Source organism: Balaenoptera borealis, assembly GCF_965194805.1.
Source record: "Balaenoptera borealis genome assembly, chromosome: 2".
NCBI classification, from domain to species: Eukaryota; Metazoa; Chordata; class Mammalia; order Artiodactyla; family Balaenopteridae; genus Balaenoptera; species Balaenoptera borealis.
This window is the reverse complement of record NC_138867.1, coordinates 160,109,609-160,136,031: the sequence shown is the minus strand read 5'-3', so window position 1 is coordinate 160,136,031 and position 26,423 is coordinate 160,109,609. Positions and strand designations below refer to the sequence as shown.

At 47.9% G+C, this 26,423-nt stretch overlaps 1 protein-coding gene and 1 long non-coding RNA gene across 4 annotated transcripts in view; both read right to left on the bottom strand.

Moving 5' to 3' along the window:
* The window catches only part of LOC309623785, a 519,468-nt gene that overhangs the window by 106,384 nt on the left and 386,661 nt on the right, over positions 1 to 26,423 (bottom strand). The window lies entirely within an intron of this gene.
* Positions 1 to 26,423, bottom strand: part of CPLX2 (complexin 2) — an 85,380-nt gene that overhangs the window by 56,453 nt on the left and 2,504 nt on the right. The window contains exons 2-3 of one of the 3 annotated variants that reach the window (XM_082380062.1): positions 18,659 to 18,756; positions 16,257 to 16,322 (exon numbers count right to left, since the gene is read on the bottom strand). The exons of 1 other annotated variant lie outside the window; for it this stretch is intronic. The gene's annotated coding sequence lies outside the window, so the exon portion shown is untranslated. The remainder of the gene's footprint in view (positions 1 to 16,256; positions 16,323 to 18,658; positions 18,757 to 26,423) is intronic. One more of the 3 variants, XM_082380061.1, reaches the window with a different exon arrangement.

Here is a 26,423-nt window from a genome sequence, read left to right as displayed (position 1 = left end):
TTCACTGTCTGACCCAACCTAGCCTTTCCTTTTGTCCATCCCCTTCCATTTGTTCAACCTAGAATCCTCCTTAAAATGTTTTCACACGGTCCTATCTTTCCATCTGTCCCACTGTCTGAAGTTGCCTTTTATACCAGGTTCAGCATAAAGGTCGATCTTTATGCTGAGCTTAAGAAGCTTCCCCACGCTTCTCTCCCCACTCAAGTCAGCCGCACTCATTCCTGGGCTCCCACACCCTGCACATCCTTCTATCACAATCCCTAAATTGCCTGGTGGTCCTAGCTTGTCTTTGTGTCCATCTCTCCATCTAGGCTGGGAGCTCCTTCAGGGCAGAGCCAGGTCCCATTCATCCCTGAGCCCTCAACACCCAGCTCACTCCTGGCACAGGGTGGAGCCTCACAAACCTCTGATATATTGTGTAATGCACAAGGAATTCTTCGTGTTCCATCCTACTTATCATGTTTGTTGAACTTAATCATTTAAAACCATTTCAGGGGGCTTCCCTCGTGGCGCAGTGGTTGAGAATCTGCCTGCCGATGCAGGGGACACGGGTTCGAGCCCTGGTCTGGGAGGATCCCACATGCCGCGGAGCAACTGGGCCCGTGAGCCACAACTACTGAGCCTGCGTGTCTGGAGCCTGTGCTCCACAACAAGAGAGGCCGCGATAGTGAGAGGCCCGCGCACCGCGATGAAGAGTGGCCCCCGCTTGCCACAACTAGAGAAAGCCCTCGCACAGAAACGAAGACCCAACACACCCATAAATAATAAATAAATAAATTAAAAAAAAAAAAAGTAGAGGAATTTAAACAAAAACTCCTAAAGAAACTCAACATTTAAAAAAACAAAAACAAAAACAAAAACCATTTCAGGGTGGGAGGGACCAGGGAGTCAATTACTCAACCTCTACCTTGTCCAGGGGAACAATTATGACAGGTCCGGGAGGTCACCTTCTCCAGCTCCTGGGAGCTGAGATTTCCACTTCACCTTCATTAGGCTGCCTTGGGGAATAAATGGGGTTTCCAGGAGGGTGGGGGGAATTGTTAAGACATCTCGACCTGATGCCACAAAACCAGACGTGGAAACAGATGGCGATGACCAGGGGAGCATTCACACGGGAGGGAGAGAGCCTAATCCTACCCTTGGCTCTTGTCTTAGAATTATTGAACCAGAAGAGGACAGTACATTTAATTGATAACAGAGAGAGAACAGGGCAATGTTTTCCTAATCCCCAGCCCAGAAGATCCCCAAAGACATAAGCAATCAGATCTCTCACCCTGGCTTCTGCCAACTCGAGGAGGATTTTTAACAAAAAAAGGGGAGGAGGAAGGGAGAGGAGGCCATTTCCAAATGCTGTACCCCAAGCTCTGTGCTGGAATCTTGAACCCTCATCATCTCTTCTTACTTTCCACAATCACCCAAGGAATAAGATGCTATCCTAGTTCCCCAGGTAAGCAAATGGAGGCTCAGATACACAAATACACATGGCTGGTAAGTGGTGAGCAGAACTTCAGATCCAGTCTGAATGACTGCCTCGTTTCCCCCTAGCCAGGCCAGTGAGGTAGAAAGATTGTGAGTTTCACAGTCAGTGGACAAACCTACTGGAATACTGATCTTTCACTTTCCAGCCAAGTGGATTACGTAACCCTCAGAGCCTCTTTGATGCTCAGTTTCATCATATGCACAACGGGGCATGGTAATCCCACCTCTCAGGACCACTGTGTGAGAACAAAGTAGGAGAATATATCTACTGGGTTAGGCGCATAGTAGGGGTGCAGTGAAGGTGCTGGCTATGAGGCTTTCTCCCCCTGCCATATTCTTGACTTTCAGATCCCTATCTCATTGCCAAGTTCTAAGCCAGCTGAAACTGGAGAGGTCAGGCCTCAGCCTTCAGTTCCCACTGATCCTGTGACCTCAGGCAAGCCCATTCACCTTTCTGGGTCTCAGTTTTCTCTTCTGTGAAATGAGAATGCTGGGCAGAATCCCTGTTCCCCAGTCTGGGGTTTTCCAAAGACAGTAATGAACGGGGGATGGGGAGAGAAGGCATTTTTCCAGCAGCAAGGTGGGCCTGGCTAACAATGTGGTCGTATTTCTCAGCTTTGGGTTGGAGTGATATCACCTCATGACTTACCTCTTGCTGAACAAAACTCTGAGTGGCAATTAAGTGTGTTTGATTAGTAAAAAATGGGGGAAATGAATTAATCATGACTTAAATGCAGTGTGTTTGGGAAACAGAATCTTTAAAAACTCAAATCTACTGGGACCAGGAGGGGTAAAAATAGTGTCCTTGATGGTGAAAGGTTGAGGACCCCTGGGGTAGGTGTCTGGGGTAGAGGACTGTGTGGCTGGGGTCTGTGGGTGCTGCCGCTAGGGACCAGAGGCTTGGTCCCTTTAAGGCTCTTCTCCCCTCCACCAAGCCCCAGGCCTTGTGGAGGAGGACATGCATTATTGAAAGCGCATTTCAATACCTATTCACTCTCCTCCTCCTCCTGTGGGTGGCAATCACAGTTTACATAATCTGTCTCTCTGTCCTCCCAGGCAGCTGCTCCCTTCTGGCTGAGCGGTTTGAGGAGGGGGAGGGAGGGGAGAAAGGAGAGATGTTAATTCTGTGCTGCCACTTCAAGTAGTGGCCAGCTTGCCTTGGAATGAAGGAATGAGAGCAGACGTTGACACCAGACAGCCCTGAGTTCAAGAGTCACTTATGTGATGTGTGACCTTGGATGCACCATTTGCCTCCTCTCTGGTGATCTTGATCCACTTCCATGGCCTCCATGACAGTCTCCATGCTAATAGCTCTCAAATCTCTATTTCCAGCCCAGACCTCTCTCCTGAACTCCAAGTTCATCTGTCAACAGCTTGAGGGGACATCTCTTTGTGCTCACAGGCAGCCTAGGCTTAGCACATCCCAAAATGGTCTTACCAATTTTCTCCTAAACCATTCATTCATTCATCCATCTAACCAATCATCTATCCATCCATCCTCTCATCCATCCATCCATCCTCTCATCCATCCACCCATCCATTCATCCAACCACTCATTCATTTATTCACTTCAACCATCCACCCATTATTGATTCATCTAACCATCTAATCATCCATCCATCATCCTTACATTCAACCACTCATCCATCCATTCATCATACATTCATCCATCCATCCATCCACCATTTACTAAGTGTCCAACATTTGTCAACATGAGGGCTACAGCAAGACAGGCACCGTGTTTTTCTTCCCAATACTTAGAGTACTGTGAAGGAGACAGACAAGTAAATAGAAAGTTATAATAAATGTGATGAGTATGATGATAAGGGAAGTGTAAGGTGCTGCAGGAGCACAAGGGTGGTGGTGGTGGTGGTGGTACCCAACACAGCCTTGGGGGATCAGAGAAGACTTTTTGGAGGAGATGACAACTAGGTTGAGACCTGAGAGATAAGAAGGAGTAAATCTTCTTTTCCTCTGTGTTCTTTGTCTCTATTACCTAAGTGAATTGACACTCTGCACCCATTACCCCTCCTACTTGTAACAGTGTAACAGCATCTCTTGGGAGGACCTACTCCCTTCCCACTTGTGGTCCTTATGGATTGGGTGGGAGGATCATGTCATCACCAGCTCCAGGGGTCAGTGTGTGACCCAGCCCTGGCTATAGGTATGGGTTAGGAATCAGTTCACTTAGATTCAATCCCAGAACTTTGCTGGAACCATTGGGAATGGGGTATCCTATTTCCATTGGAGTCACTCAGCTGGTGGAAGGGTTGTTGCTGTGTTGCCACTCTGAGGGGGAATGTCTGCCTGAGAGTGATGCCAATGTACAGGAGAGCAGAATCGAGAGATGTAGAAAGAGTCTTGAGGTCATCATTTGAAACCTAGATCCAGGTGTGCCTGATGCAAGCCGTGTCAGACTTTTCCTTTTTTTACTTTAAGCCATTTTGAGTTGGGTTTCTGTAGCTTGCAGTCAGAAGAGCCCTCATTAATAGGAAAGAGCCTCATTAACAGTAGGAAAGCATTTTCACATCCTTTGTCTTATTTGATTTTCACAACAGCCCTAGGAGGCTGTTTACAAATGATGAAATGAAAGCTCAGAATGTTGAGTCAGTGAGATTCAGACCCAGGTCTTTCAGACACAAAGTCCGTACTATATTCAGGATTCCTTGGAGACTAAATAATAAGGATGCCGGAGAGTAGGATTTTGATTTGAGAGGAGAGGGCACTGAGCAGCTAGTCTGCGGGAGATGACCTTGCTCCCCATGGTCAGCCTACTTTCCATGGCACGACCATGTTTTAAGGTCTGACTAAAAAGTCACCTCCTCCATGAAGTCCCCAGGAACCCCTCTCCTTGATGCTCTTCATCTCCCATCAGTGTCTCCTTTATAACATCGGTCACTTTCAGCCTCCCCATTTCACTTATTTAAGCACATGACTCATCTCCCTTCCAAGGAAGTCTGTGCTTTACTCATCTTTGATTAGACCCAAGCTCCTTGCTCCATGCCTGGCACCCAGCAGGGGCTCAATACATTTTTTAAAAATCAGTATTTGAAGTAAATTAATGTCCAGATAAGAAGTACATTTAGGATGTGAATTAGAGTGACAGGGAAATAGAGGGGAAAATTGAAATGAGACAGAGACAAACACGCAGAGAAAGAATGAGTCAGTGAAAGGGTAAAAGACAGAGGGAAGGGACAGCCTGAGAAGGAGAGGTGGAGAGAGAGTCCTGGGTGTGGAGATCTGGGAGGGTCTGCTGGCCTTGACTGGGGCTCAGTTGGCCTTACCTCTGTTGCTTTGTTGGGGGATCCATCTGGAAAGGACTCAGTTTGCTCTGAATCCAGTAGAGTTGGGATAAATCTATGGGATGGGTAGGGAAAAGCTGGTGGATCGAGAAAGAGTTCCTGTGACCCCTCTCCCTGCCACTGGGGGGCAGGAGAGGCAGACAATTGTGAGGAGCAGGCAGGCTCGGTAATGAGGCAGGGAAGGGGGCAAAGTAGTTGGGGGTCAGCAGCAGCTAGGACCTTCTGGTGCTACATCTTGGGACCTCTCCCCAGTGGTAGCTGTGGTGTGACCCTTCCCTCCAGGAGCTGAGTTTGGAGCTGAAACCAGAGAAGGACATACCCTTGCAGGCAGCAGGCCTGTGACTTTCCCCACTCTGCTCTGGGATTGAGTGGTTACCCAGCTGCCCTTCTCCATCAAAGCTTCCCCCTTCCCATCTCCAAGGCCCTGGGCACCATCTGAAGCGATCCTATTTACTGTATCCATCGGCTTTTTATTATCCATCTCTCCCCCTGCAGGGGAAACTACGTGAGGACAGAGGCCCTGTGGGTGTCCCAGTGCCTAGCACGGTGCCTGGAACGCTCACTAGGAACGGGAGGACAGGCAGGACGGCACTGCGTGGCGTGTGTGTGGCGGGGTGGGAGGGTTGCTTGGAGGTGGCATTGACAAAGCACTTTACCAAGCAGAGCTCCCAAAATAAAGGCGTCTGGGCTCTGCGATGAGAGCCCTTGAGAAGAGAAAGGCCCTTCTGGGGCTAACCGTGTGGCTGTCAGGCTGAGTGTGGGCAGCTGTGGGGAGATGGAGCTCCTGGAGGGAGGGACACGCTTCCTGCCCCTGCTACACCTGTTCTCCAGGAGTGAGGACACTCTCCAGGGCCCAGCTGTGGCTGCATGAGACAAAAGGATGCTCCCCCTCCTACTCAGGGAGGCAGGATGCAAAAGGACCGGGTCCTGGGCAGCATGCGGAGCTCCACCCCCAGTCCTGGAAGGGTCAAGGGAAGGAACAAGCATATGTCACCTAAACCAGGGGCCGCCTTGTGCCAGGCAGGGAGCTGGCTCTCTGACTCCTCTCCACAAGGCTCTGAGGAAGGGATTACTGAAACAGACAAACGCCTCAGGCCCAGGGAGGTAAAATGACTGGTCTTGGGCCACACGGTGAGCAGTGGCTGGCCGGGACCTGGCGCAGGTTGGCCTGATGCCCCCCTTCACATCACTGGACATCCAACACAACATTGGGGTTGGCGAGCACTAGGCTTCTGATGACTGCTCATCTCTGCTGGACTTTTGGGGAGATGCGAGGAGGAAGGAAGAGGGGAGAGGGAGGGAGAATTTTCTCTTGTGGAAAATGAGTGAGATAGATGTCTTTGTAATTGTCTCTTTACCTTTTTTTTCTGTTTCTTTCTATTCTATTTTTTTCCCCACAGCTTCCTGTTCTGGTCTGAGACTGATGAGGAAATGAACTGAGGGTCTGAGGCCACCACTGTGAGAGCTTGGGCAAGTCATGCCCCTCTGTAAGCCCAGTCACCTCATCTGTGAGATGTTGATAACAATTCTGACCTCTCAAGGAGGCTATGAGCATTTAAAGAGGCAGAGGAAGTAGAGGAAGCCCAGAACCCAAGTGAGATGCCATTGGTATTAGCCAGAGGTTCCAGAGAACCTACTTCTACAATCCCAGTTGCCCCACTTGGCCACCCAAGATGACTTTCTGAAATGAAATGTAGACGTTGCCTCTCCCCTCCCAGGGACTTGAACAAATACTTCAGGAAAGATCATGTCCAAATGGCCAGTAAGCATATGAAAAGGTATTCAACCTCACTAGTCATCAGAGAAATGCAAATTACATCCACCATTTTAACCATGTATGATCACCAGAATGGTTAAAATGGAAAAGCCAGAAAACGTCAAATGTTGGTGGGGATATAGAGCTACTGGAACTTTCATACAGTATAGTAGGGAGTGTAAATTGGGACTACCATTTTGGAAAAAAAACATTTGTTTTCCCCTGGGAACCTGCATCCCCTATGATGCATTGATTCTACTCCTTGGCATAAACCCAACAGAAATGTATATAAATGTTCATCCAAAGACATGTACAGGAATCCTCATGGTAGCACTTTTCATAAGAGTCCCAAGCTGAACACAACCCCAGTGTCCATCAGCACCAGAATGATGAATGGATTTTGGCACAGACGCACAATGGAATAAAATTTAGCAATGAGAATGAACACCATGAAAGAATGCAACATGATGCAACAATAGGAGAGAATCTCAACCATAATGCTGATTGAAAGAAGTCAGACAAAAACACTGCATGATTTCATTTACATGAAGTTCAAAACCAAGTCAACTAATCAATACGGTTAGCAGTCGAGATGGTGGTTCCTTTGGGAGGACGGTGATTGGGAAGGGGAGCAAAAAGGGCTCTGTGTAATGCTGGTAAGTTTCTGTTTCTTGGTTTGTTACAGGGGTATGTTCACTTTGTGAAAATTCATTGAGCTGTAAATATATGATACGACCACTTTTATGAATGTAAATTGTATTTCAATAACAATTTTCTGCAAAGCCTTCCGCCTTTCCATGGCTCCCTCCTGGTCAGGGGCAGGGTCTCAGCTCTGTGGCTGTCATTCAAGGCGGTCTGCTGCCTGCTCTGGCCATCCCATCATCACTCTTTGCCTTAAGTAGTAAAGGACAGTGGGTAGGACTTTCCACAGGCCAGGCTGTTTCTCATCTTTGTGTCTTTGCCCATGTTGCCCCTCTGCCTGGCATCCTTTCTCCCCATTTTTGTCCACCTCCTCATCCTTTCCTAAACACCCCATCCCAGGGTGGGCTAGGTACCCTTCTTCTGAGCTCTCACAGTCCCCACCCCACACTTCCCTTTATCTCAGCAACCCCCATATGGTTTTAATATTATTATCGCATGTCTGCCCCACTCCCCCAAGATCAGGGCCGATGGCTGATTCATGTCTCTGACCCCGGTGCTCAGCATGGGGCCTAGCACTGTGGGCAAACAGTGAATGTTGGCAGAATAAATTATTTTGGAGCCCTTATTTTGAGCTCCTATTTGCCCCCCTGCAGCTTCCCTCATTTCATCTCAGGCTGGATCCCCATCATGGTCCTGTGACAGTCTTCCAGAGATTTTCTTCTCTGGGATCCTGTCTCCCATGTGATGGGTTTCTGTGTCCTCTCTCTGTAAACAGGAAATGGACACATATTCCCCTACTCTGAACCCCTCACTGCCTTCATTCTCACCACACTCAGTTTCCCCAGATAGCTCCTGGGGGCCGAGGCAGTGATAAGTCATCCAGAGAGGGGAGTTAGGCCAGGCACCTTTCCCTCAAACTCTAGTCCCCAGGGACATCATATCCTCTCATGACAAACACCACTGGAGTGGTTCAAACATGGAGCAGGATGCTTGGGGGTTGTGGGCAGGGGGCTGGTGTATAGTGAGCTTCTTGTCACCAGAGGCATGCAAATGGGAACAGGCTGACTGCACTCAGGAGTGCTACTGGTGGGAGGTTAGATTCAGTCCCTCCAACCCAGTGGGGAAAAAGAAATGATGTCAATTGAGGTACTACTGAGCACCAGGCCCCTTACACTTGTAACCTCATAGACTGTGCACAGCTGTTCTGGGAGGAAGGTGCTATTGTCCCCATTTTAGAGATGATGAAACTGAGGTTCAGAGAAGTGAAGAGTCTTGCTAGGAGTTTGACTTATTAGGAAAGAGCTGGAATTTGAACCCAGGTCTTTCTGGTTCCCAAGCTTGCCCTCTTTCTAGAGCATGTCTACCATCTTGTTATTCCATTCCAAGGAAACATCTGTGGTTGCATTGTGCCCAGCCTGTAGAAGGCATGATGTGTGTCTCTGAGCCTCTGGGGGTGCCCACTGACTCACCTTGGCTGAGTTTCTGGCCAAGGGTGACAGCGAGGGTCAGGATTCTTGAATGCATTGGCATTTAATCACAGAAGAGAGACCCTTTGAGCAGCTGCAATCATTCCCAGGCCCTCATGGATCTCAAATGAGATACCAAAGAGCCAGTGTGATTTCACTCTAAATGGTTTGCTCATTAGCATTTGACCCCTATTTTTCCATCAGTTTGATTTTCTTTTCCGGGTGTTTACTGCTTAGAAAAAATGAGAAAATGTAGAAAGCTCAACTAACGAAATTCTCTCCCTACTTCTTTCCTACTTTTCTGGATGTCACTAATTAAGAGGTACTTCCATGCACTGACTGTAAGAGTTCCACTGTTTCCTGCAAATGATGGGCCCTGGCTGTGTTCCACCCATATTTCCAGGCCCTTATAGTGAGACAGGTCATGGGACCAGTTCTGGCCAATGGCTGTGAAGAGAGCCAATGAATGTCACTTCTAGGCTGAGGTATACAAGAGTGGATGTGAGTTCTCCCTGGCTCTCTTCCCCTGCTCCCTAATGATGGAGGTAGCCTGGATCTCTGAGTCACCGCTTGGAAGGAAGCTGCCTGGAGAGTTGTTACTCCCACAGCAGACTTCACATGAGAGAGAAACAAGCCTTTGCTCTATTGAGCCACAGAGATTTCAGGAGTGATTTGCTACCATTGAAAAACCTAGCCACCTTGACAAATGCAGTCCCCATAGCTCCCCTTTCAGCAGCGCCACAGCACCTTGTACGTGTCCGGCACTGTGCTGGGAAGAGACATAAGACATGGTGGGTGTCCTCATCCTTGAGGAGACAGCAGATGAAAACAAATGAATTTTTATCATGCAGAGTGTCAGTACTGTGACAGGAAAAAATAAAGGGTCTATAGGAGGCTCAAGAAAGGGTAGCAAGCTAGAGGGAGGGGCAAGTCACAGAAGGCTTCCCAGCTGAGAAGTGACTTCTTAGTTGGGTTGTAGTGGATGAATAGAAGTTAGTCCAATGGCCGCAAACTGGTGGTTTATACTGTTTGGTCAGCACAATATTTAAAATGTTTTTCTGGTAGTTAGCAATATTTAAAAATGAGGAATCTCATGAAAATCTGGATTGGGGGCTTCACTTAAAAAAATCAGGATATTAATCAACACTGGGTGGGTCCACGTGCTTCTATGGCAACAATTGGCTGGAGCTGGCAGTGGCATCCCCTTTAGACAGGCATGCATATTCCAGGTCACCTCAGTTACTTTCATGCATTTGCTCTCTGCCAGCCAGCAGACAGTTGGGTTTGCAACCCCTGAGTGAGCAATTCTCATTAGATTTTCTCAGCCCAGCAGATCCTTTTCGGCTACAAAAAGGCTGAAGAGTCACAGACCAGGCTTGTCCAGCCGCTTCCCTTCTGCAGACCATGAGAGGATCCAGGAGCCCCTCGCGGGAAGCATGAGAGGCCCCTGCCTCAGCTGACTACTGGCCCCAGAGTGGGATGGACCCTGGTCCAGCCAAGGGTGGGAGAAAGGAAGCCCTAGTTATGATCCCAGAGAGTCAGGCCCAGGGGACCACATAGCCTGCACCTCCCTGCCCCTTCCCAGCTCCTTGTAGTAGACATTTGCTGGTTTTGGCTACTCAGAATCCATTCCTCTTCCTTTTAGTAACAGCCCCTTGATTTTCTTTTTGGGAAACACCCCTTCCTCAGTGTTCAAACTTGGAGGGAGTCTAATGAAGCCTCCATGCTCTCTGTTGGCCAAGAGGAGGACAAAGGACACGTGCCAGGCTAGCTGGGGCTCCTCCTGGGGCTGTGAAGCACGAGAAGACTGAGGCAAAGACGAAAAAACAGTTGTGGCTGATGTATCCCAAAGGGGAACTTTGAAAAAAAAAATGGCCTCAGTTCCTACTCCCAAACTCCTGGTCGGCTCTGGTTCCTCTCTTTTTCTGAGCCTGACCGCCAGCCTGCCTTTTGATTCTGGGTGCTATCTGATAATCTTTTAAAAACCCCTGCTTCTGTTTGAGTGGGGCAGATTTGGTTTCTGTTGCTTGCTACCAACACACCCTAACTCATACACAGCCCCTCTCAAAGGCTGGTGTGACTAGTTTGGGTTCACACCAGATTCTGTGGAGTCAGACCTTGCCTGTTCCTGATCCTCAGTTCCTTCCTTCCTCTCTGGCGGAGCCACTGGGTCATCCTTTGCAGGCCCAGCCTCACTGGAAACCAGAGGCCTGGGATCCCTTCCAGACCCACCCTCTGGGGGCAGACCTGACTATACTGACTGCTGGCCTGTCGCTGCCCTGGTCCCTGGACCTCCGGCTCATTCTGGGAGCTCAGGGTCTGGGAGCCCAGCAATCTGACTCCTGCTTAGGATGGGGCCTCGTTTGCCCTCCCCAGGACAAAACTTGCCCCAAAACTTGTGGCTGAGTCGGGCGACATCCTGCTTGTGGGCCCAGCATGGGCTCTCTAGAGCTGTGCCTCTGCCAGGATGGATTTCCTCTTGGTCAAGGACCACCTTTATCTGTTTCTATGTATATATCCTGCTTGTACTATTATTCACTTTATGCTGAACAGAAGTAACACACTCACTTTTTAACCTTTAATACATATATTTGAAAAGGGAACATGAGATCATTCTCATGAACAGAACACCTGTATCGTGTTCTATACATGGAAGGTAATGGTAAAAATAAATACATGGAAAATACAACATTGTTATTCATTTTTAGCTAGATACCCTTGCCAACTGAAGGCTGGGCTTCTGTGTTGAAAAGGAAGATCAGCAAGTGTTAGGGAGGCCTCAAGGAGATGCTAACCTCCAACTGAGACTTTCTCCTTGATGGAATCAACCGAAAAAGGAAGAAGTAACTCTCTCCCAGTGGTATTTGACTTGTTCCTGAATAACTCTTCAAGTGATCTCACAGACCACTCATGGTTGGTGCCTCTGGATGATGCTTCAGCAGCCTCTGCCTGCTTCAAGATCCTGTGGCCAGCTGGCTGCCAGGACCTGACCTCTGCTCCCCTCCTGGACTTGACCACTGCTCTCTGCTCCAAACTGACCACTGCTGCCTGCCCCATGCCCACCACACACTGTATTCCAGACTGACCAGGCCTGGGCATCTACTTTGCCCCAGTGGATGAGCTTGATTCTAGGCTCAGCCATCCCAGCAAGTTAAAATGGAGAGAAGGGTACCAGAACAAAACTTTTTGGGCCCTTCCTAAATGACAGACACTGTGAGAGGTGTTTTCTATAGGTTATCTTAATTTTTCCAGCATTTCAGTCATTCATGTACCACCGTCATGATTTCTGCTGTATTAGTACTATTCATTTACTTAGTGTTTTTCTTTAAATCAATTTGCCTTTCAAAAAGCACAGAATTTTATTTTAAAAGGAAATGCTGTATTATTTCCATAAATCATGGAGTCTAATGTGATGCTTATGTTTTTCTAACATGCATCAATTGTGAGCTATTAAAATAATAGATGTTCATCCATATACCACCTAAAACCATTGTGCACACCATCAATCACACACATGCCAGCCTTTGGGAAATACTGTAGCATCTTAGTTAATGTTCACACATCGCTGGGAGGATGGTTTATAGATAAGAATGTGGAGGTTTAAAGGGGTCCCTTCCTGAAGTCCCATAGGTGGAAAGGCTTGGGGCTGAGATTTGAATGCAGACAGCCTAACTCCAGATGCCTAGGCTATTTCAACACTAGTGCTTCCCAAATGCATTTTTTCAATCCAAAGATGTCTTTAAAAATGAAAATGTGTGTGGAAATCCAATATATAAAAGAGATAAAATTGCAACTTTTAAATTTAAATGGGATTGTTTTGGGGGAACTTCTCTTGCTCACACTCATCCTATGATGGCCCCTGACAGCCTGTCTCAGAAGTCTGGGGCTCTGGGGAACATTATTTTAAACCTGCACTCCACCACCCTGTCTTGACTCCATTTAGTCCAATTTTTCCTGTAAGCCACACTGCTGAGGGGCAACTTTTGAATCTATGCTATCTTTTCTGGCTAGACATCCTTACTTTGGACTTTTGCCATCTTGAAATCTTGAAATTTTCCATCTTTCCCTCTTGAAATCTTCCACTGGCATTGTAAGCCTTACTCTGACCTAATTATTCATTCACTGAACACTGATGTCTAACCTGTACCCAGAGTTTTTGGCACAGGGAGGACTGAGAAGAATAGATGTAGTGCCTCTGATGGGTTCCCAAGCTAGTGTGGGAGATGGATACACACAGACACAGCTGAATACAATAAAGGTTTGAGCAGCCACTGCTCACCTGAATCTCATTTAAACCCTCCGTTCTTTTTTCTCTCGAATGCCTGGTTGTATCCTGTAATGGGCAGTGACTGAGATGGAGCCAGCAACGTGAGCCCCAGTGGTGCTGACTGACCTCAGTATTGTATTGTCACAGGTCTTGTCTGATTCCCCACTATGGTTCCTGGATCACTGTTCCCTTTAGCAACCACTACCTGATGAAGGTCTAGAGTTAGAATCATACCTCACTCAGATCCCTAAGCCCTCACTCCAACAGGAGGACCAGTTTATGACGGTGCTAGCATCTGCAGTATGAGGCTCTGCCTAACTCCTGGCCTCTGCCTGCCTTCTCCCCTCATGGTGGAGTTTATTTGACTCCCTCAAAGCTAGAGGCCATCTCCCACGGAAGTGGGTACCCCCAAAGGTCCTTTGTTCGCCAGGAAGAGAAGAATCTGTTGTCCTAAAAATATGGAAAGATCCCCACAGAGTTCCAATAAGTTTTAAAGATTCCTAAAGGACATTCAGCCTTGTGGTGCCCCCTGACCAAGCCAAGACTGCTACCCTTTTCTCTCAGTCTTGGCTATGGTCCTGGTCCTCTCTGAGAAGCCTTCATCTTTGGAAGGCTCTGAACGTCCCCAGAACATCACGAGGATCTCCCCTGTGCTGTGGGACCAGGTCTAATTTAAGCTCGAGTTCTAGGAAGCTTCTCCCTTGGTAGACCCTAGAGTTGGGTCCATTAGCGAACTCAAAACAACTCAAGTTAATTCAAGTCAAGTCAACAAGTCAATTCTACTCAGCTCAACTCAACCCAACTCAATGCATACTTACTGCATATCTCTTTGTCTATTCCTTACTACCCTGAGCCAGGCTCTGGTTTGGGTAAAGTTAGAATCTGACACTTAAGGCACAACATTTATTCTCAAGGGGTTTTCTATTTTGAACCTAGATTTAACACTCAAATTTTCCTTGAGCTGAGGGAATCCCTTCCACAAGGGACCACAGAAAGAGCATCCCTTTCAGGCTTGGCGACAGCAGCTTACTCCCTGGGGTCTGTTTCACAAGACTTCTCAAACTACTCTCCTGAACTTCTCTGACTTCAAGACTTCAGACTGCAGCATTAGTTGGTCTCTCACCCTTCAGGATATGATAAGTCATAAGGGTCCTGAGTAATTCATTCATTCACAAACGTATATTGAGCACTTATATGTGCAAGATACCTTACAGACATTATATCATTCAATTCTCACAGCAATCACTGTGGATGCAGAACCATTAAGAGGTCAGCTAGGATGTAACCCAGTCCTAATTCCAAAGCCCAGGCCCCTTCCATCTCATCCCACTGTCTCTTAGAACAACTGAATAGAATCCATAATAATGGATAGAGATCACCATAATAACGGATAAAGATGAATAATAATATCCATATCTCTATCCATAATAATGGATAGAGATCACTTTAACAAACACATTCTATAGGGAGGGAAAGAGTAGATTAATGAATATTTTATGTAAGGCGAAATCCCATTTGACCAGTTAAGCAGAATTCTTTGAGAAGTGAACTATATACGGAGATAAAGGGTGACTTTCACAAAAAGCCTTTGTTAAGTTTCCATCCCAAAGCCTGTTAATAAAATTGATTCATTATAGAATTGGGCAGAGATGGGTGGTGAGTGGGAGGGAGTCTATTTTTGCATGGATAGAGAACTGGCTTAGAGAAAAGAAAGAGAGGGTGGAGATAAATGGGTGCTTTTTCAAATGGAGAACTAGGGTTCCCCAGGAATTGGTACTGTGTTTGGTTTTATATAACACCCAGTGCACAAGCTTTGAGAACCTAGTGTGTGCAGGTCCTGCATTAAGCATGGGGTATACCCGAACAAGCCAGACTCAGCTCCGCTCCTAGAGGAGCCCAGGGAAGATAGTGCTCAGGGACAGCTCCGAGTTTACAGAGAACAGAAGCTCCTGAGGGGCTGAAATGGCACGACACTGGAGAGAAACTAAAGAAGGTTGCTGGGGGTTGGGAGAGAGCCCCAGATAGCAATCAGAAAATTTGAGCTCTGGGACCAGATCTGCTACTGACTTGTGTGTGACACTAAGCAACTTCCTTCCCTCTCTGGGTCTCAGTTTTTGCTCCTATACAATGAAGAAATTGGACTAGATGAGCTTAAAGCATGTGGTGTTCTGGATGAAGGACAATGGCTTGAAATAGGAACTGATTATGAGAAAGTCTTCATATACTGTGGCCAAAATATCTCCTTCTGTCCCTGCACTGTGATGGGAGACCACTCTCTCTCTCTGTCTCTCTTATTTGTGAACAGTGAGGACGAGGCAAAGAGCCATGAGGTCTGTGATGCTGGGGCTCTGAGCCCAGCCTGGAATCCCTCAGTGGCATTCTCTGCGAGTGACTCAGCATCATAAATAGCTCCCATCTGGATGAGCAACGATATCTATAGCGATCGGGCGATCTCTATATCCACACACACTCTCTCTGTGCAAATATGTGGCTCACTGTATGCTAAATACGAGGTGGCCTGGAGACGTTCCTCCTCTTAAAAGACTATTTGGTATGAAACTCAAGACTGTTTATTTAAAGAAACAAGTTTACAACTATGCACGTTGGATTACTGGTAGTGGGTGGTGGGGAAGAGGCGATGTGGCTGGATGAAGGGATGCTGGGTGTGATCCAAGCTTGGGGGCCACCTAGAAGAGTAACCAAGGCTGACTGGTCCACCTTTCATCTTTTTGTCTGCAGCGGGGTTGGGGGGGTAATGAACATCACACATGAGATGCTTGAGATCCTGGGGTAGGGGTGCAGAAGAGAATGTTGAGCTCATCAACGCAGAAAGCCACAGCTCAGCAGAAAAGCATAGGAACTGAGAGCGAGAGGAGAGCGAGCTTCCAGCCCTGCTCTGCCCTGCCATTGATCTTGGGCAATTCATTAATTCACTCATTCGTTCATCGAACAAATACCAACCACCTACAAGGTGTGTAGACCACTTGGGGATAGAGACAAGAAAAAGTGGGTTGGAATTCAGGCTTAGCCACCTTCCAGCTGTACGTCTTCGGGAAAGTTGTTTCCCCTCTCTGTGCTTCAGTTTCCTCATCAGTAAACTGGGGATCCATCCCTCAGGTCTTTTGGGGAGCATGACTGAATAAGGTAGCACGCACAGGGAAGGGTTTCCCTGTTGTAACACAAGCTGACTCCGTTCTAACAAGTTGCCAGACTGACCCCTCTCATTCCCACTTAGGAGTGCTCTTGGCGACTGCAAAGGGGAAGTGATATCATGGCCCCCTGCACCAGGAGTGAGGGGCACTCTGAACACCGCCCACGGGTGTGACCCTGGGTGGTACCCTTACCTTTGCTTCCTGGCCGAGCTCTGATGGGGAAGCAGAGCAGGTAGCATGCCAGAGACGCACAACTTCCTGGGGGAGGAGAGAGGGTGTTAAGGGCTGAGGGGAGAGAGCTGCGGGGGGAGTGGCTTCCTGAACCCCAGACCCCCTGAGGGCATGCCCTCGACTCTGTTGAGGCCACACTGATCCTCTGGATTCCAGCAAAGGGCTGGGCAGGATGGGGCCCTGCTTGGCATGAGACCCAACCCCTGGGCCCACCTCACCTACTCCTGACAGCAGTTGCCAATCTTGGTCACTGGTTCAGGCAATGCTTCTATGGTACCACTGACCACACTGTTTTCTGGCTTAACTGTGATCTCTGACTGGTGTCAATGGATGGAATTTACTGTCAGTCGTATCTGGGTTTGAATTCTTGTTTTGGGGAAATCCATTACATTTCTCTGAGCCTCAATTTCCTCCTGTATAAAATGGGGCTACTAATAGCACCAGCCTCATAATGAAGTGCCACCTAAGTGCGTGTTATTATTACTGGTGGTGGTGTTAAATAAGATAAAGTCTGTGAAGATTTCTATTATATGGTAGCCTCTCAAATCCTAGTTACCGTCCTCTGCTTTCTCCTGGGAGGCACCAAGCATTCCCGAAAAGGCAATGGGCACCCAGTAAATATTGGTCGACCGAGCAGTGCTCGACAAATTTGCTACATTTGCTTTCACACAGTTAGGAAGAATGAGGTCAATGTCTCACGCGCATTTCATAGATGAGAACACAGGTGCCGAGAGGGGAAATGATCCGCTCAGTTTCCCACGGGGGCGAGTGTGGAGCCAGACGAGCACCCACAGCCCCACTCTTCCTGCCCTGCTGCAGTCAGCTCCCCTCCTGGCTGGACGCCAAGGCCTCAGCAACTGCAGGGACCTGAGCACCACCTGTCACCTCCGCCGCGAATGTTTTCTCTTCCTTCCATGACCATGGTCTTGCTCACGGTGACTCACGAGGTGGAGATCCTGATCTCATCAACGGAGGTGGGGGCTGGGGCTTCGCCCCAGGTCAGGGATTCCAACAGATCAGCTGACTCAAGGCCCTTTACATTCCTGATGGTCTTCTGGGACCACCCTGGGTGACACAGCACCTAACCCCTCGGTCTCAACCGCTCTGCTTCACCTCGTAACGCAATCTCCTCCGCCCCCCAATCCCTCTACTAAGATAGGAGCTCAGTGAGGCAGGGCTGCACCGCTGGTTCCCCGGAGTCTGGCACTTAGCAGGACTTGATAAATATCTGTTGAGTGAGTGAATGAATGAGTACATAAGAGGCTGAGCGACTGTGCCAGGCCATGTTCTAAATGCTGGTGACACAGCAGTGAAAAGGGCAGGCGTGCTCCCTGCTCTGAGGGAGCTGACAGTGTTTGAATTTAAAGCTAGCAACTGGATTGGAAACAGGGCAGAGTTACTGTTTCCAGACTGGCAACGGGGGGAGGTGGGGAGGAAGAGGGTACGCAGGTGGAGACTTCTGGCTACCAGGAACATCTCTGAGCAAATGGCAGCCTCCCTGGGCTCAGGCAAGGGCCCGCATGCTGAGTCAGGAGGCTGACCTTTACTGGCAGTTTGGGGTTAGTAGATGCAAACTATTTCATTTAGAATGGATAAACAACAAGGTCCTACTGTAGAGCACAGGGAACTCTATCCAATCTCCTGGGATAAACCATAATGGAAAAGAATATAAAAAGGAATGTCTCTATGTGTATAACTGAGTCACTTTGCTGTACAGCAGAAATTAACACAACATTGTAAATCAACTCTACTTCAATAAATTAAAAAAAAAAAAAGGCAAGGAAAGAAAGGTAGATGTTGCAATTAAGTATTTCGTGTCTATCTACTGCTGAGTCCCAAAGAGCTAGCATGTTGCCTGGCACATAGTAGGTACTTAATAAATTTTGTTCAGTGAATGAGCGTGTCGGAATGACACAGGTCTAGGGGCTTGTGGGAATCAAGAATGTTAACTATCAGAATTATTACGACTTACACTTGAATGGGGCTTTGCTCTTTCTAGAGCCCTTTCAAGCCATGGTGATTATTGTCACTGAGCAGGTGAGGGACCCATGTGGCATACGTTTACGAGTGAGCCCTCTGTGCTGGTGTTAGTGGTATTGACGTAAACAACAGCACAGTGACAGCAGTTTCAGTGTACTTGTGTTGTGTAAGCTCTTCACACCCAAAATCTCTAATATTCCATCAGCCTGGCAAGGCCAGGGTCATAATCCCCATCACACAGAGGAGGGCACGGTGGCTCAGAGAAGTCTTGATTTGGCACAGTTGGAATATGGGTTAACTCTAGGAGTGAGAGGTAAAAACCTCTTAGCCTCATGGGGACGCAAACAGGAAAGTGGATAGTTGAAATATGATGTGACACCCACCTGAAGCAGCAGGGTGGGCTTCTCTGACAGGGTGAGTCTGGAGCTGAGGCTTAGAGGACAGTGGAGCAGGACGGTCTCCCAGGCAGAGGGAACAGCATCTGCAAAGGCATGGAGTGAGCATGGTCTACCCAGGCACTTGGAGGATTAGGTTTGGCCAGAGCCTTGGGGAGAAAGATGAGGCTGGGTGTTTGTTGGGACCAGTTTCAGGGTCTAAATTTAGCAGGGTGTGGGCTTCACCCCAAGGGTGATGGAGGGCACTGCAGGGCTTGGCATTGCCCTCTAGAGAGCTCCTTCTGGAGCCAGAGTTGACGGGGTTAAGGGGCATGGGAGGAGTAAGCAGCAGGGCTTGTGTTTGATGAGGTGCAGGATAAAGGGAGAAACGATCTGGCCTCCTGGCTTGGGTGGTGTGTCGAGGGTAGGGATGAGGGGTTGTCTGTGAGAGTCAACCCTGCCGTTGGCTGACCCACCCTGTAGAGTTAGAGGTCCTCCCCCAGCTCCAAGAAGAGCAATGTCAGGTCTCGGTCTCTGGCCCAGCACCAGCCCCAGCTGAGCCCTCCTCCGCCACCTGACTGCTCCCAAACTCTGTCCTAGCAACCTTGCAGGCTTCACCTTGGCAACTCCAGCCTCTGCACTCTTGTCCTCTGATTGGAGGAGCTGGGACACCGCCTGTCCACTAGACCTGCCCAGGGAACTAGCCCTGCACCCCTGGCCGCCGGCACCCTCGGGTTGATCAGGTGGAGGCAGGCCTATCAGATGAGGGACGTGGGTCTGGATACTGGACAGGACCCTGGACTGGGAACTTTGTGAGCTGGGTTCTGACCCCAGGGCTGGTGCTCTGTTGGAGTGACCTTGGTCAAGGCTCTTCCCTTCCCCGGGCCTTAGTTTTCCCCTTGGTAAAATAAGGAGATTGGACAACACCATCTCTAGAGTCTAATATTGTCTTATTCCAGTTATTCTAGTTTTTAACCTTTTCCATGGTTATTGGTTGGATGCTCTGTTGCTGGCATGGATTTTAGTGTTAGACTCCAGGGATTTAAATCCTGGTTTACTTGGACAAGTCACCGCACATTTCTGAGCCTAGATTATTTTCCTCTGTAAAGTAAATAAATCTCATGCTATCTCACCCAAAGGGTTGAGAGTCAGATGAAATGGTATGAATGAAAGTACTTTGTAAATGGCAAAGAGCTATACAATTGTTACCTATTTCATCACATGAGCTGTACGCAGTAATGACATACTGAACCCCACTTTCCTCCCCCTCCCACCACCAGCAACAAGAGCAAGCATTTAGTGAGCACCTACTGTGTGCCAAGCATTGTGCTGATCTTCAGCATGACGATAATTGTATCTTCACAAGAATCATTAAGATCCTTGCTGTTATTATTCCCATTTTCCAGATAAATGGAGGGCCAACATGGTTATGTATGGAAGGAGCTCAGCCAGACTCCCTGGCTTCAAAACTTGACCGTTTAAAATTTAACGAGGTGACCACATCAGGATCTCTTCTCTCCATCTTGGGATTTTCCTCTCGCCTGAAGTCAGGATCTACTCAGGGTTTGGTGGGTAGAGGAGCAGCCGTATCATTTACTGAGCACCTTCCATGTGCCAAGAATTGACCACCTTCTCAGGCTTTCAGGGGCATGCCAATCCCCTGGGTGTCTTGTTAAAATGCAGATTCTGATTCAGTGGGTCTGGGAAGAAGCTGCCATTCTCCATTTCTAATAAGCTCCCAGGAGATACTGACTTTTCTGGTCTGTGGACCACACTTTGAGTAGCTAGATCCTAGAGGACTTTAAATATTATCTTATTGAATCCTGGGGACCAGGTCTTATTGGCCCCAGGGTCACAGATGGGGAACCGGAGGCTTGAGAGGCAATGTGCCTTTCTCAGGGTCCCACCACATACAAGGCGTGGGTTTGAACTGCTTGACATTATGTAGTGCTCTGGGGTTGCAGGCCTAGCATTGCCTCCTAGCTGTGTGGTCCTTGCTTGGGCTTCTGGCTCCACAACTGAGGCTAGCAATGATCTCTGAGGCCCCCTGCTAAGAACTGTTTTTTCAGTTCATCATGAACAGACCAGCTCTGGGTGCTGGCTCCCAGTGGGAACGGGGCCCTGGCCGAGGAAGTGTCCCTGCAGGGGAGTGAATATCTCAGGATCGGTATTAGATCCTGCACACGAATGACTCACCCCTCAACCTGACTCTTTCGGAATCTTGTCTTTATTTGAAAATATTTTGTATTTTATTCATCACGGATTTTTTGCATTAGTTTTATTAAAAATATTGCACAAGATGTTATTTGTCTTGATGACTGAGTTTCTTAGCATTCCCTTACATTTTGCACCTGAGGCCGGTGCCTCTCCCACCTGCCTCACTCCAGCCCAGGCTGGCCCTGTATCTTCTCCCTCCCTCTCCTGCCTCATGGCATTAGGACGCTGCCTGCGAGGCACTGTGGTGCCCCCCCGACAGCCAGCCAGCTGATGGATTTATTTCCCAGGAGGGGAATCCATCACTTTGCTTGCCCTTTGGTGGACCTTCTCTGGAGATGGCAGCAGGGACTGTGGGCTTGAAGGGGTCCAGGAGACCACTCTGATGCGGGCTTTGCCACATCAGGTCCCTTACAGGTGGGGTGATGGAGGGAAGTGACTCAGAATATAGATTCTGTCACCCCTCTGCTTCAATGAGTCTTCAAGGCCCTGCCTGCTCTGGCCCTGGTCAACCTCTCTGTCCTCTTCTCTACCACCCTCCCCCTCAGTTACTAGGTTTCTGTTCTGTGACCTTGTCAGGCTTATTCCTACCCCAGGACCTTTGCACTTTCTGCCTGGACATTTGTTTCATGGCCAGCTATGTATCCCCATCCAGATGTCAGCTTCAATGCCCCTTCCTTCAAGTCTCCTCTGCCTGCCTTATGTAAGCAGCCCCCACCCTCCTTAGCACACTCCCTCTTTTATTTCCTTCCAAGCACTTATATAACTTGGTGGAATTAAATTTGTTTACTCGCTGGTTTCCTGTCTCCCCACTAGAATGTGAGCTCTGCAAGAGATCGGACTGTATCTTGTCTATCTTTTTCTTCATTGTCTCTCCAGCTCCTGCAATAGTTATTGGCCCATCATAGGTGCTCAGTGAGTATTGAGGAATCAATGAGCCACACCCTGAGCTTCAGTTTCCACATTTGAGAAATGAGGTAACAACCCTAACCCCACATTGTCAGAATCAAAAGAAAATGACCCAGGCGGGCGGGCTGTATTATCCCCATTTTATATCTGATGAACTTGAAGCTCAGAGAAGTGCAGGGACTTGCCCAAGACCACCCAGCTTGGAAGTGCTGGGGCTAGGATTCTCTCCAATTTGGAGAAGCTCCTGGTCCCATGCCCGGCTCGGAGTAGGCGGTCAGCAACGTGAGAGCTGGATCTGAGTGCCTCTGAGTCTCTTGTCATCTGCTGCTTGAACTGCAAGACCCTACTTGCCCGCCCGGCTGTCACAGCTATCTGACAAGTCAGAGACAGGAATTCTAATGGCTGGTTTTTGTGGAACACGAAGTCCTGCCTCTTGCCAATAGAGACATACATTTTCTCCTCATTGGCAATTACCACGCTGAATGTCAGGGGAACAGTTTTCATCTTCCAGGCACTTTACCAAGATTAACTTCTGAACCCTATGCAGCAATGCTTGCTGCTGCTTGAGGGGGCACCTGGGGGAGTGTGGGCGGCAGTGTCTCTGTCACAGGAGAAGCTGGGGTTTGGAAGGGCCCCAGTCAACATCTCCAGGAATTTGATCTATTTTCCTGAGAGCAGTTTCTCCGCTGTCCAAAATGTACTGACCTTCTTGAGGATTCAAGGGTTCTGACTTTCCCTGACTTATTTGGTCATTGATTCAGCAATGCATCCATAAATATTTACTGAGAATATCCTAGGCAGTCCTCTAACCCCGAGGCTGCAATGGGGGAACAAAATATATACTGCCCTTGCCCTCCTACAATAATGCATCTGTAGGGGAGACAGATGACAGTGTCCAGTAACTGGCTGTGTGACTCTGGGTAGGTCCTTATTCTCTCTGGGCCTTTGGGTTTTAGCTTATTCACTACCCCTAATCCCCATGCTTAAGAGCCTTTGATGGCCCCTCGTTGCAAAAAAAGCAAGATGGGTATCTCTGGCCTGATCTTCAAGGCCCCTGAGCTCTGGACTCTAGTCTACCTTCCTCAGCACATGCTTCCTGCTCTCCCACCCCCATTCTGCTCCATTTTTATTTAACCAACACTCATTTGTCGCTTTCTAAGTGCCAGGCGCTGTCTAAATGCTTCACAGGTTTTAAGTTGTTTAATCCTCACAGAAACACCTTGAAATGTGTTGTGATTCTCAACATCTCCATTTTAAAGATGAGGACGTTGAGACACAGAGAGGTAGATAACTTGCTTAAGTGCACGCAGCTGCTAGGTGGTATGGCTGGCATTTGGACACAGGCAGCCCGGCTCCCACCCCATGCACTCCACTGCTGCTATGTTACTTCTCTGTCTGTGTTGGACACCAGTTCTACTACTCTCCTTTTCTAGATACAATTCAACAGCCATTGCCCACTTCCAGGAAGCCTTCCCTGATGCCTCCCAGGCTGAATGAATTCTTCTCGTCTCTTGGTTCCCACAATGCCTTGCACATCTCTCCCCACAGCAGCCCTTCCCGTGGAATACTGTTCTGGTTTGTGTATTGTCTTCTCTGCTGGATGCTGAACACCTCAGTGGGGGAGGCTGCATCTCACACTTCCTACCCCCTCTTGCCCAGCCCAGTATCCCCATATCATCCACTCTCCATGCAGCAACCAGTGGCAGTTTTAAAAACAAACCATTTTATATCAGTCCCCTGCTTAACCCATCCAGTGACAATCCATTGCATTTAGAAGGCTTTGCATGGTCTGGTCCCTGCCTTCTCCCTGCCCTCGTCTGCTGCCACTCTCCTTCTCACTCACTCTGCTCCAGTCACACTGGCCTCCTCTCTGTCCCCAGACAGTCCAGGCTCTCAATAGCGCCTCTGCCAAAGCTATTTCCTCTGCCTGGAGTGTTTCACCCCACATCCACACATGACTGACTTTTTGTAATTTGGACCTCAGTTCCATGTCACCATTGCAGACAGACTTCCCCTATTGTTTGTTTGTTTACTTAAATGTTTTCATATTTACCTTTTAATTGTTGTTAATGACTGTGTCTACTGCAAGTCTGTAAACCCCATGAGAGCAGGGGTCTGGGGTGTCTTGTTCAACACCTGGAACAGTACCTGACATCATAGCCACTCAATAAGTACGTGTTGAAGGAAGATTAGATGCTCTCCAAGGTCCCTTTGGGATCCTACAATTCGACTAGGCCCAGATAATATAATATAATTTATCAAAATTGGTCTCATCTCAGGTTAAAAGACGAGATAATTTCACAAGCTGAAATTCACTACCTTTATCACCTTCCTATGTCTTACCTGCAATCATACTCTCAGAAATAAGGCAAATTTATTGACTATTCTCTACTGACTTCTCTTTATCAGGGATGCTTAGAACTTCTTACACACGTTTTAATTTGTCCCCCTAAGACTCAAGGAAACTTGTGAGATATTGTCCTCACCATTCTGCAGGCAGGGATATCCCTGAAAAGCAAGAATGCTGACTTGAGAAGTGCCCAGAGCCCAATGGGAGCACACGCACCCGTCACGGCCGTCACATTTCATTAGTAACAGGAGATACGTGATGCTCCAGGAAGGCACAAGAGCTCTGAGTCCTGCCAGGGCCTGGGCCTCATTTAACACCTCAAAGGAGTGGCCGTCTGTAGCCTAGAAGGACGTGCAGCCAAATTCAGGGCAAATGGGAAAAGAAAGGCTTCACATGCTTCTGGTTAAAGCAAGCAGGATGGACAAAAATGCACAGAAACAAGGTCTGGGTGCCTGACTGCAGAGCCATTGCTAATGTGCAGCAGCCAGAATAGAGGTACCACCATCCTCAACTTTCTCCAAAAGGATATAGGAGGGAAATTTGTCAGGGTACCTCAGAGACCAACTGCCACACATCGTCATCCTCTTGAGAACCAGGAAGGACCCTTCCTGCCCCACTTTTGCCTCTTCCTTCCAGCTTCTTTGAGATGGGGAAGGAAATGGCATCCCAAGTGTAGGGGCTGAGAAAGTCTAACATTTAGTCTTCCCGGCAAAATGGTGACCTGAATAGAACAGTTGATTATAAGTTCAAAGTCTTGGCTCTGTCTCGGTCCTATGGAAATTTGGATACATTCCTCCCCATCTCTGACCCTTATCTTCGTCATCTGTAAAATGTAGCTGTTGGGTTGGATGATTTCCAAATCAACGATTTCCATGACTTCACACTTTCTATATTCATGAGCTTATGATTCAGATTACTTTTCTTTTTCTTTATGGGGCTCAATTTGTCTTTTGATCAGCCTTGCCACTAGTCACTGGCCTGTAACCACAGTGTAGGTAGTGGAGATCATTCTGGCTTGGTAAAATCTGTTGAGGATTGACGTACCCATTGCTTTTTCTGAAATAGTTTCTCTAATGCATGTGGCATATCACCATAGTGTGGCCTCTCTCAAAACCTTCTGCTAAGGACAGGAATGTTCAGAACATATTGAAGAGAGAAAGTCATGATTTGAGTTACTGACTTCCAAGGTGGAATGGCATTCGAATGGCAGAGGTTGTTATTGATGTTAAAAATCCTTTTGCATGAAATGATACGATGTCTTGGGTTTGCTTCAAAATAAGTCTGTGTGTGTGTGTGTGTGTGTACGTGTATGTGTGATGAGAGTGGGTGTGGGTATAGATGAAACAAAACTGGCCAACTGTTGAAGCTGAATGATGGGTACGTGGGGGTTTATTATATTATTCTTTCTATTTTAAAAAATGTGTTTGAAATATTTCATCACAAAAGGCCCTTTGGAGACTGACTCCAGCTCTCTCTCCACTCTCATTTCATAGTCCCCATCCTGAGGACCCTCTGGCACAGTGATACCACCTTGCTGCCTGTGATTTCACACTTCTAGGCCTTTACACACTGTTCCATCTGTCCAAGGTAGTATTCCTCCTTCCCTCACAGTTCATCACTCCTGCCTCTGTGATCTCACAGCCTTGTATACTCACCTTGATTATAGCACGTATCACATCATATTGCAGTTGTTTTCTTTTCTGCTTCCTGTGCTGGTCTGTGTCCTTTTCAGGACACCTCTCTATCTCCCCAGTTCATAGCCAGTGCACATAAGAGTCCTCAGAACATGTTTACAGAGAGAATAATAGGAACGGTAGCTATTATTTTTGAGCACTTACTATTTGCCAGGCACTACCCTAATTGCATTATATAGGTATTTCGTTAAATCCTCACTACAAGTGGATACTATTAACCTGTCTTCTCAGAAGGTCACTCTCCCAAGGTCACATGCCAGTAAGTGACAGAGCTGAGATTTGGACTCAGAACTGAAACTACTTCTCTGCGCATCTGGGATTTTTAAGACTTATCTACGAGTCTTAACATAACAGGTCCAGGATTTTGGGAGCCTGAACTTTAGGCTCAATTCTGCTACTAAATTGCTGAGTGACCTTGGGCAAATTACCTCTGCCCCCTAAGCTCAGTCTTCCCATCTCCCAGTGAGACTATCAGTGAGCGAGAGGATCACGTGATTCAAGGGCCCTCCCAGCTTCAGCTAGCAGAGAAAACGTTTCCTCTTTCCACGTTTGGTCTCCTGCCTCTGAACTGGCCTCCCTATTCGGGAACCTCCCAGCTTCTCAACCT